At 44.9% G+C, this 12,175-nt stretch overlaps 1 pseudogene; it reads right to left on the reverse strand.

Annotated features, from left to right (window-relative positions):
- Window positions 1-8,965: 8,965 nt before the first annotated feature.
- LOC134895766 (5S ribosomal RNA) lies at window positions 8,966-9,084 on the reverse strand (annotated as a pseudogene).
- Between the last annotated feature and the right edge of the window lie 3,091 nt (window positions 9,085-12,175).

Genomic DNA, 12,175 nt, shown 5'->3' on the forward strand with positions numbered 1-12,175 from the left:
CACATGCAGGGACAGCGGCAGTAGTGGGCATGGTAGATGCTAGAACCAAGTGAGCTAAAGGACCTCTGATGTCAGGGGGAGGAGCTAGGCCGGCGGGATAGCTCTTTCACTATGCACGCCATCAACTACTCCCTTTAGTAACCTGGTGGCGAGCAGAGCGAGCCACAGTGCCCAAAGCACGGCGAATTAAGCGAGCCCGCAAGGGTACATTTCGGGTTCCCTGTTCGGCGCTGGTGACGTCGGAGGTTCTTTCTCCAACTTTGTTTTAGCCATTTTAGTGAGCATCGGCTCAGGGGCGGTAGCGTACATTGGCTCGACGGCGGTAGGGGTTGTTGGTGGGACTCGGCAGACATTATGGCTACAGTGCCTCACCAGCCACTGACCTCACCGCACGCCACTGCTCTGTACATTATATTGCTTTCTTACTACAATAACCCTTAGCTACTGGTGTGTACAAGGTTTACTTTGCCACACATTGCAAATTATTGTATTTGTGCAGACTCATCGTCACACTATTCTCAGTTACGCGCAGCGCATTACCATATTGTGTGTGTACACTCCTTGCAGTTATGTCTAACAAAGGCAAGGCAGCTAAACAGACTAGGCCCCCTACTCTTGTGTCATGTAGGACACGTCACATGAAAGTTTTACCTCCAGGATTTATTACAAGATGGTTAGTGCACTGCTTGTTGTGTGCCCCCGGGCCCATCAGCTCCACCAGCACAAGAGCCTCCATGAGCTTCTTTTTCTAACATGCTGGCTAAAATTGCTGATCATATTGCAGCCCCATTTTTGGCTCCCCAATGGGTCTCCCACAGTCATTACAGCCTGTTTATCAGCTCATACCAGCCCCACCTGTCCCTCCTCCCTGGTTGGACATGTTTTCTAACTCTATTCACAGTCTGGCTGCATTTCACTACATATTACAGGGCCAAGTGACACTGCCTACACCTACTACGACAGCCTCAGAGAAATGATCAGTGTGTGGAAACTCCGCTACTACAAACTTCTGCTTACAACAGAAGTTTGTAGTCTCTGAGTTTCCACACTCTGATCATGTCTCTGAGGCTATGAATGAGGCATAGAAAACTCCTAGCAAGAAGTTGACGGTGTCATGATTGCACGCCATTCTGACGCCAGAACGTGCATAACTGCAAATAATATTGTATTGATCAATGTCTGCAAGTGCCCTGTGTGTGGTTATGTATAAATCCTGTGTGAAAAGGTCATAGGAGACTTCGGCCTGACGTGCCACTGCTCCCATGCTGATCTTAAAGGGGGAGGTGTCATGATGCAGGCTATTTCAAGTAGTAATAAGCCTGTTAATAAGTAGTGTGATATCAATATAGATGATACCAGGATATCCGAATGACGTATCAATGGATGTGATGCCAATGCATCTGGGTTACATCGAAATGGGCATGATTGAAATTTGTATTATTCCAATTGATGTATCAATACCAGTATGTGATAACTGTCTTTGCATGTTAAATGGTTGAAGCTTGATTGATCTGCTGGCATTTCATTGTAGCCACAGAACACAGAGACACACTGACTGCTTAGGTGTGAAATTTAGTTTAGTTTACTTACCCCAGAATCAGAACTGAGATCTTAAAGTAAATGCAGGTCAGGCCTGAAATGTGTTTTCTCAACTGGCTTGTGTATCTCCCAACAGGTTGTTTCCTGACCCCAGGGGGTCACCAGAGAGAGACCAGAAAGACATGCTGGCTAGGGAAGGTGATTAAAAACTTCCTTCAGCCAGCTATAACAGTGTCTAAGTATGATTGATAAATCTGATTGCCCAGCTTCAAAAGGAAGGGGAAGAGTAATTAGCCAGCCCCTGTGTATATGACCAAGAGATCCCATGTTACAGTTGAATTTACACAATTAACTCTGATCTGGAAAAGGTTAACAGTAACACTCCAGAGGGAGGGGGTTTAAGGGGCAGCATGTTTTTTAAATAGGAGACCCACAGAGTGTAAGTTGTCCATTATCAAAGAAGCGAGTCAGGAGAACATTCTGGCTCTGTAATGTTCCGATATATCCGAAGCGGCTTCACTTTACCTCATCGTTCTACTGTGCATGCGTGCTAGTATCGGTGGGTTTATCTTCCTATTTTTATTTTCTTGAAGTTGTCTTTCTGTTGTGACTTTGACTTTTTATCATTATATTCTTGTAACTTTCTTTTTTCTGTAACATAAGCTTTGAAGTGTTATACTTGAATTAAATAATCTAATTTTAGATCTGGTTTCTGTTGTGTATCCAACCCAACTCTCTGAAAGAGGCATTACCAAAATATTAATAATTCTAGGTGCAGTCAAAAGCCATAAGTTTGCCTTGGGTCATACCCTAAACGTTTGTACTTTGGCTGGTGGCAGTGATTTTGTGTGGAATTGACGCACGCGCTCAGGTATCCAGTAAAGGTGTCACGTGGCAGGGATTCGCAGATTGGCGTATCTGGGGAATCGCCGTGCCTAGGATCGTGACAAACTGGTGGCTAGCGGTGGGATATTTCAAAAAGTAATTTTTGTTTTTTATTTGGAACACTTAAGTGAATGCAATTCACCAGATACCAGAACTCAAAGCTTATAGTAGTAAAAGTCACACAGTAAAAGCAATTTCTGTTCCCCATCCCTGTTATTTTATTTTGGAGAAGTAACTGTAGAGGAATGGTAGCTACTTATAAAGGACAGCACAAAGAGGCATGGATTGAGAGGAGATTGATCTGCGACCCAGTGCAGGATGATACAGAGCATCATGATGGCGGACTTGTACGTGAGAATTCATCGGCTGTGGCTACTGAGGTTGCAGGAGGTGGATTTCGTACTGGACTTTTACTTTCTGCGGAAATTAATAGTGTAAAGTTGGATCGTGATGTGGACTCTGGTATCAGTCGTGTAGAGTTTACCAAGGAACAGATGATCCAAACGCTCAGACATGCGGACCAGCAGCAAATTGCTAGGGGGAATCAATTGGATTCCAGGTCTGAGGTTGGGAATCAATCGGGTTCCAGAGCAGAGGAAAAGGAGCAGTTGACACCGAAGGTTGTGAGTACAGCACGTCGCGGATCAGATGCCTCCAATGCTTCCAGTGACAGCTCTGCCTTGGATCTGTATCTACAAACAGTTCTTAAGTATGTGAAGGTGCCAGACACTGCGTTGGTGCTGCAGCTGATACAGCAGCTTAACGCACGGCAGATAGCTACTATGGAGAGAGAGAAAGCTGCTATGGAAATGGCGGCTGCAGAACGCAGAGCTACTCTGGAGAGAGAGAAAGCTGCTTTGGAAATGGCGGCTGCGGAACGCGAATCTGGTCTGGACAGAGGCGGCTGCTGCAGAAAAGGAGGCAGAACACAAATTTCAGTTGGAGTTAGCTGAACTCGACTGGCAGCCTGTGGCCAGAAACGCAAACCTACATCAATCGCGTTGTGACCAATTCCCCGTGCTGGAAGCAGACGAAGGCCAAGTGAATACCAGCTGTTTCACAGAACCAGCTGACCCTGGACTTTACAACGGATGCCCCACAGAGGTCTGACACCTCTGCCAGTTCCAGGGAGACGGCAGAAAGTGCGGCAGCCAGGGAGGCTGCCGGGCACCCATCCGAGACAGCGTCAGAAGAGCAATGGGGGTATGCTGACCCAGATGAAGATGACCTGTTTTCCAGGATGAGTACAGAGGAACTAACTAATGAATGTCAGCTGCAAGGTATCTCCTGCCACAACAATTCCCGCAGAGAGATGATCATGCAGCTCACCTATGCACAGGACGATGAAAGCAACGCCTTCAGCCAGTATCGTGCAGAGTTTCGCAGCTGGGGTTCCGATGCAAGTCCTGGGATACTGCTGAGAGAACTGGCAGACTGTTTTCAATTAGCGCAGCAAGAGGCCTATGACTGTGGAAAGTTCGCTACCCCATTTTGGAAGGATCAGTGCCTCATGGTAGATGCTGAAAGGCATCGCCTACAACAGCTTCCGTTACCAGCTTTGGAAACAAAGGCCCAGCCTGCAGGGGTGCCCCACAAGAAAAGGGTACCCCTTTCTGTTAACATTGTTGTGGAGCCTGCTCCTGAGACATCGCATCACAAGGCCCAGTTTAAACTGCTGGGAGAAGATGAGGAGGTGAGCAGCATGCTCCCACCAGATGCCCAAGATTTGTTGCTGGAAGAGGCTGATTTTCAGGAGGTCCTGATTGTGGAAGAGACTTTGTCTGAGAGAGAGGACAGACTGTCTGACACTAGTTACACAACTGTGTGTGGGACTATGTCAGAGAGAGAGGTGAGACTGACTGACAATATTTACACAAATGTGTGTGGGACTACAGACTTGGGACATTTACTAACTCCACATGTATCTGCAAATGTTGTCACCACTGTCTCTAACCCTGTTGAACCATATGATACACCTCAGGTAGTATGTAACAATGCTGAACATTGCAATGTTGTGATTCTGTGTGAAGCTCCTGAGATGATCTGTGATGATGTTGCAACTGTTAAGGTGATAGAGATACGGGAAGGTGAGACGGAGACAGGTATCATTGTTAATTCTTGTCCCTATGTGGAGTTAAACGGAAGCCCTAACTTAGTTGTGAACGAGTTACCATCACCTAATAGTGGTAGGTGTACTGCTGGTGATGTCATTCATGTTACTGTGCTAGATGTTAACCCTGTTCTCCCATTGACGTTGGGTCGTGACATGGGGCCAGGGGACACTGATTGCACAAAGGGGACAGATCTGGGTGGAATGCGGGCAGAGTATGGGACTGACAATAAGGAATGGTCTGTTGCTAGGATTCCTGCTGACCCCGTTTCCCCTCAGGTACCCCAGGATGCCCGCCCAGAAAGGGGTAAACATTTGAAGGATGATAGTAATGTGCCTGATTTGATAAATGCTATGATGTCAACTTGCTTAGATAACCACATTCCTTCCCATGTACCATGGGATCCCGATAGTAAGCAGTTGCCTAATTGTAGGAAAGCAGAAATTATCCCATGTAGTGTTGAAAATGCTCATGTTATTTTCCAGGTACCACGTGAAGATCCACCAGGTCAAGATAACGGTGTCGATATTGATAATGTATTGTCTTGTACCAATGTGGGAAATGTTGTACCTGGTGTGAGGTGTGACCCGGTGGGTCCGGGGTGCTGCCAGGGGAGAATCAGAAGAAGGGTCTGTATGGGCAGCTGCTGTCACTGCTTGCTCCCAGCACAGGGAGAAGTCAGAAACTGCAGCTTCCCCCCTAGCCCCCCTCCCTTCAAGCAGAAACACAAACACACACACCCAGCAGGGGTCCATTCCCCTCACTTAGAACTCAACAGAGAATATGCCTTTCAAAGCTGAATTGATAAGGGACACCTCTCCTGGGACTCTCAGTGCTACCATCACAGTGAAGAGAGCTAGCAGACAGGATGTGAGTCTGGGAGGTTATGTCAGGCTGGGGAACAGGGCCGGTTCAAGGGCGCTCTGCGCCCCGGGCAGGAAAGGGGACGTGGCCTAATACAGGGGGCGTGGTCAGTTACGCCCCCTGTACATTGCTAGCGCCGCTTGAATGCTGAGCGGTGCGCGATGACGTCATCGCGCACCGCATAGCAAAAGGTCCTCTCCACGAAGGGAAACTAGACGCTATGCGTCTAGTTCCCTTCGTGGAGAGGACCTTTGCTGTGCGGTGCGTGATGACGTCATCGCGCACCGCTCAGCAAAGTTACTCTCCACGAAGGGAAACTAGACGCATAACGTCTAGTTCCCTTCACAGGAGGCGGACGGCAGCGGGCAGCGGAGGCGGACGGGGGACACAGCGAGCAGCAGTGGCGGATCTTGCCACGGTGCGGCGCCCTCCGGATGGCGCCAGCGCCCTCCGGAAGGCGGCGCCCCGGGCAAAAGTCCTGCTTGCCCGTGGCAAGATCCGCTACTGCTGGGGAAGGTGTCATGGGCTGCTATGGAAAACTTGGCTTTCCAGGCAGAACTGAGAACTGAACCTGTACAGAGTGAGCTCACCTTTTTCCCAGGGAAGGGGAGGGGTGATCAGTCAGCTCAGGAGGGAGACATAGCTGTATGTCCCATTGAATGTAGTGCTGAGGAAACTCCCCTCACCTGTGCTACAATTAACCCTGCAGCATCACAAGTACCAGGGGGAGAAGGAAACAAAGTATTTAGAGCAATACTTGATATGATTTCTATCATACTCGTTGTGGTCAGCCTTATGCTGTTTAAGGAAACTTTGCCACATCTGATAGGTATGGCCCAAAGCCATCTTAAAGCTGCCCAAACCAGGCAGAAGCGCTGGTATGACCGGAAAGCCCGGGAGGGCAAATTTGAAGTGGGGCAGAAGGTTCTGGTGCTAATTCCAATGAGGCAGAACAAACTGCAAGCCGCATGGGAAGGTCCGTACACGGTACTCCAGTGCGTACATGATGTGAACTATGTAATTGCCAGAGATGAGGGCAGGAAGAGACATAGGGTATATCACATCAATATGCTCAAGGCCTACCAAAGCAGGAACACCTGCGTGCTAGCAGTTTGCAGCCTCCTAGAGGTGGACCAGGAATTGGACCCACTGTTAGATCTGACAGCTGCGGCTGCGTCAGGGGGTACCCTGACAGATGCCCAGTATGGAGAGGAGCTGACAGAGGTGCTGTGGAGTCAGCTATCTGATGCCTTGCACCCCTACCAGACCTGCTGCACAGATAGGCTAGGAAAACTGCACTTAGGCACTCAACAGGTAGACCCAGGTCACCACACACCCCTGAGACAGTCAGAGTACAGAGGCACATTGGGGGTGTTGCAGGCAATATGGTGGGAGGTGGATGACATGCTAAGCCTAGGGGTAATACAGAAGTCCTGGAGTTCATGGGCTATGCCCGTAGTGCTGGACCCAACATGGGAACTGCGAGGATCCGTCTCAACAGGGAGACGACAGCAGTCCATCCAGGCAAGGTACCGACAGTCGTCAGGGCACAGCATAGAGACTGTGGCTGCAGGTGCCAACTGCTCTCATGATGATTTTAGAAAGGGGAGGTGTCATGATTGCACGCCATTCTGATGCCAGAACGTGCATAACTGCAAATAATATTGTATTGATCAATGTCTGCAAGTGCCCTGTGTGTGGATATGTATAAATCCTGTGTGAAAAGGTCATAGGAGACTTCGGCCTGACGTGCCACTGCTCCCATGCTGATCTTAAAGGGGGAGGTGTCATGATCCAGGCTATTTCAAGTAGGAATAAGCCTGTTAATAAGTAGTGTGTTATCAATATAGATGATACAAGGATATCCGAGTGACGTATCAATGGATGTGATGCCAATGCATCTGGGTTACATCGAAATGGGCATGATTGAAATTTGTATTATTCCAATTGATGTATCAATGTACCAGTATGTGATAACTGTCTTTGCATGTTAAATGGTTGAAGCTTGATTGATCTGTTTGCTTTTAATTGTAGCCACAGAACACAGAGACACACTGACTGCTTAGGTGTGAAATTTAGTTTAGTTTACTTACTCGAGAATCAGAACTGAGATCTTAAAGTAAACGCAGGTCAGGCCTGAAATGTGTTTTCTCAACTGGCTTGTGTATCTCCCAACAGGTTGTTTCCTGACCCCAGGGGGTCACCAGAGAGAGACCAGAAAGACATGCTGGCTAGGGAAGGTGATTAAAAACTTCCTTCAGCCAGCTATAACAGTGTCTAAGTATGATTGATAAATCTGATTGCCCAGCTTCAAAAGGAAGGGGAAGAGTAATTAGCCAGCCCCTGTGTATATGACCAAGAGATCCCATGTTACAGTTGAATTTACACAATTAACTCTGATCTGGAAAAGGTTAACAGTAACACTCCAGAGGGAGGGGGTTTAAGGGGCAGCATGTTTTTTAAATAGGAGACCCACAGAGTGTAAGTTGTCCATTATCAAAGAAGCGAGTCAGGAGAACATTCTGGCTCTGTAATGTTCCGATATATCTGAAGCGGCTTCACTTCACCTCATCGTTCTACTGTGCATGCGTGCTAGTATCGGTGGGTTTATCTTCCTATTTTTATTTTCTTGAAGTTGTCTTTCTGTTGTGACTTTGACTTTTTATCATTATATTCTTGTAACTTTCTTTTTTCTGTAACATAAGCTTTGAAGTGTTATACTTGAATTAAATAATCTAATTTTAGATCTGGTTTCTGTTGTGTATCCAACCCAACTCTCTGAAAGAGGCATTACCAAAATATTAATAATTCTAGGTGCAGGCAAAAGCCATAAGTTTGCCTTGGGTCATACCCTAAACGTTTGTACTTTGGCTGGTGGCAGTGATTTTGTGTGGAATTGGCGCACGCGCTCAGGTATCCAGTAAAGGTGTCACGTGGCAGGGATTCGCAGATTGGCGTATCTGGGGAATCGCCGTGCCTAGGATCGTGACAGACGGTTCCAAAAAGACTGAGCTCCTTTTATCTGTTAACCCATTGTTGATTGTACAAAATGGGAAAATCTGGTTATACATGGAGAAAAAGAAGACTCTTGTGGGTGCACTCTTAGAATTAGTTAAAGAAAGACTATAGTGTTCAAATGTTAAAACATTTAAATGTAATAATGCAATGTTAAAATGAAACAGTTGCTGTTTCCTACACAAATATAACAACACACAGACAAAATAATTCAAATTCGTCACATGAGTGGTCTCAGTTGATAGAAAATGCATATGATAACCCTGAATAGGGGGACCAGATGTTGTATTCTTAGTCAAAGCCAGTTACCGAATCGATATTGTGTGAACCTACAGGTATGGTTGCTCATAGAAATTCAGGAGTAGGTTTTAGGAATAGCTGGGTGTTGTGATAGAGCAGTTCCACATATAGGAGAACACCTGTACTTAATGAACCGTGGACATCCAAATTCGAGAACAATGTAGATAACTGTATGTATTGATACTGGAAAGATGGATAGAGATAGTGAATCTGCTGTCAGCGTTAGGCACAGGGCATGCCAATGGCTCAAGCCTCTACTAAACTTGGTCTTTCTGGGGGGTCACCCATCCCAGTACTGACCAAGCCCTACACTGCTTCACTTCCAAGATCGGACGGAATCGGGCGTTTACAGTGTGGTATAATAGAAAGGGTACCAATACCCTCGTTGCTCTGGGATCACTGATGACAGTACACATAAACAGAAAAATTAAAGGGTGAATAAGATAAGAGACAAAAAAAGGGAAATAAGAGAATATGTGAAAAGATTAGATTGATCTGCTGCCAGCGTTAGGCAAAGGTATACAGGGTGAACCACCTGTGAACCTATATGTCGCTGGTGAGAGTCCAGATAAAGAGTAGTGACTATTCAGAAAATTAGGTGACCGATGTCAAAAAGGATTCAGGATACTGGGCTGGAATGGTCAAAACTAGTATGTACAACAGGCAATAGCTAGTGTGTACTGCACCATTAAGTTATAAAGCAACCTATTAGCAAGTAGATATCATACCCTCCAACTGTACCTTTTTAATAGGTACAGTACCTTTTTTTAATGGTCTGTACCGATTTTTGGCTCTGCAGACTTCCATTGAAAGTATAGGAAAATGGGCGTAGCCACGCCCCATTTACCCATGGCCACGCCCCTTTTTCGGAATTGTACCGATTTTTATATGTAAAATGTTGGAGGGTATGAGATATCAGTCAAAAAAATGTGATGTCCAGTGACACAGTTATAACGTGGGTATAGACAAAAAACAGGTGGGTGTACTTAACACCCAAATCCCAGGCGCAAATTTCTATAGATAATTTGTTAATTCACTTGTGTTAGGTAGACACTAGCTGCACAAACTCAGGCTTTGCAAATGCCTGGAGATAATTTAAAATAAAGAAAAAATGTGTCTATGCGCTTCAGTGACTCCAAACACAGTGATAAAAAAATGTTTGCCTTTACTAAAAAACCAAGAGACTTGTTGGATTATTTTCTTTTACTGGAAACAAATATAATTATAACACATAAAATATAACAAATATAAAAATGCTTTGTAAAAATCCACAATAACATGTATCAGCTCAAAATAGCTATTTTGTTTCAACCAATTGCAGTCCTTATTGCAAGTGATAATAAACTAAAAAGCCACTCAGATTAATTGATTTCACCAATAAGCCTACATAAATATCTATTTAGTAGGGAACATTAATCAGATGTTTCAGTTGCCGTTATTGCCACATAACTCTCAATATTCTGTGTCGGTATATATGTAATAAAATACCATATAGAAATTAGATATTTAAATAAAAATCTCCACTTTTCCTTACACTGGCGTCCCAGTGCAGGACTAGTCCTCTGTAATCTGTTTTGCCCGATCAGACGGGGTTGATAATTACCCTTTCCTCCAAGTAGCACTATAGCACAAGTGCAGGATATACCTTAAGGAGTTCCAGGCTGGCGGGCAGCGTTTGCAGCACACAGTCAGAGAAAGCGGAGTCTTTATATAATCAGTAGCGCTGTCACAACAGCTTCCAAAAAACCACCGTAGCAGTCAGCCGTAGACGTCATCACCCGATTTTAGTTGCTACATGTGTGATTTCACCTGTGGACGCTCCTGCCGTCTTTGCCGCTACAGCCGTTTTTGCCACTCTCAGCTGCGCCGGACCTTTGCTACCTGTCTCAGCTGGATCCATCTCTCGGCTGCCGTCGAGGAGAACAGTGTCTATTGAGGACAAATACATCTACGGCTGACTGCTACGGTGGTTTTTTGGAAGCTGTTGTGACAGCGCTACTGATTATATAAAGACTCCGCTTTCTCTGACTGTGTGCTGCAAACGCTGCCCGCCAGCCTGGAACTCCTTAAGGTATATCCTGCACTTGTGCTATAGTGCTACTTGGAGGAAAGGGTAATTATCAACCCCGTCTGATCGGGCAAAACAGATTACAGAGGACTAGTCCTGCACTGGGACGCCAGTGTAAGTAAAAGTGGAGATTTTTATTTAAATATCTAATTTCTACATGGTATTTTATTATATATATACCGACACAGAATATTGAGAGTTATGTGGCAATAACGGCAACTGAAACATCTGATTAATGTTCCCTACTAAATAGATATTTATGTAGGCTTATTGGTGAAATAAATTAATCTGAGTGGCTTTTTAGTTTATTATCACTTGCAATAAGGACTGCAATTGGTTGAAACAAAATAGCTATTTTGAGCTGATACATGTTATTGTGGATTTTTACAAAGCATTTTTATATTTGTTATATTTTATGTGTTATTATATTTGTTTCCAGTAAAAGAAAATAATCCAACAAGTCTCTTGGTTTTTTAGTAAAGGCAAACATTTTTTTATCACTGTGTTTGGAGTCACTGAAGCGCATAGACACATTTTTTCTTTATAACGTGGGTATATCAAATGATGCAGGTTCAACTGATATAGGTAAGGTAATTAAATGGTGCATAGGGTTAGCAACATGGACTATAGAAAAAATCCTTTGTCATACAATGCTAAATAGCAACAATATAACTAAACCCCACGGCCAGGTTCTACTGTTAGGAAAATGTGTGACATAGTAAATGTTACAATAACAAACTAGTATTAAGGTTCCATAAAACTAACCAGTCTAATGAATGCTGATAAACTACACAGAAAAACCGCCTGATTAATCATGTATGTTACTACATTGAAGATAAAATAATTTTATAATCTGATAGTAATGGCGGATTAGCAAAGTGGCACAGTGGCTACGTGGTAAACCAAATGGAGACAAATCAAAATATACCATGTAGTCCCAAATCTAATGGAGCGTTCAGCAGTGTCTTAGCATTGTTTCCCCGTGGTCCACAGTGGAAATAGATGGGGCTGGCGGCAGCGAGACAGGCAGAAATCTGTGGAACCCTAGTGTGGCTGATGCAGCATGAACCCTTGGTCCGGATCGGCGGATAGCGGAACTGACGATGGTATGGCTGGCGGAAGCGGGTGGAAGCCACGTTTCACCCTCACTCGGGCTTGATCACTTGCTATCTTCAATGTAGTAACACACATGATTAATCAGGCAGTTTTTCTGTGTAATTTATCAGCATTTATTAGACTGGTTAGTTTTATGGAACCTTGATACTAGTCTGTTATTGTAACATTTACTATATCACACATTTTCCTAACAGTAGAACCTGGCCGTGGGGTTTAGCTATATTGTTGCTATTTAGCATTGTATGACATAAAGGATTTTTTCTAGTCCATGTTGCTA

This window comes from Pseudophryne corroboree, chromosome 3 (assembly GCF_028390025.1).
Source record: "Pseudophryne corroboree isolate aPseCor3 chromosome 3, aPseCor3.hap2, whole genome shotgun sequence".
Taxonomy (NCBI): domain Eukaryota; kingdom Metazoa; phylum Chordata; class Amphibia; order Anura; family Myobatrachidae; genus Pseudophryne; species Pseudophryne corroboree.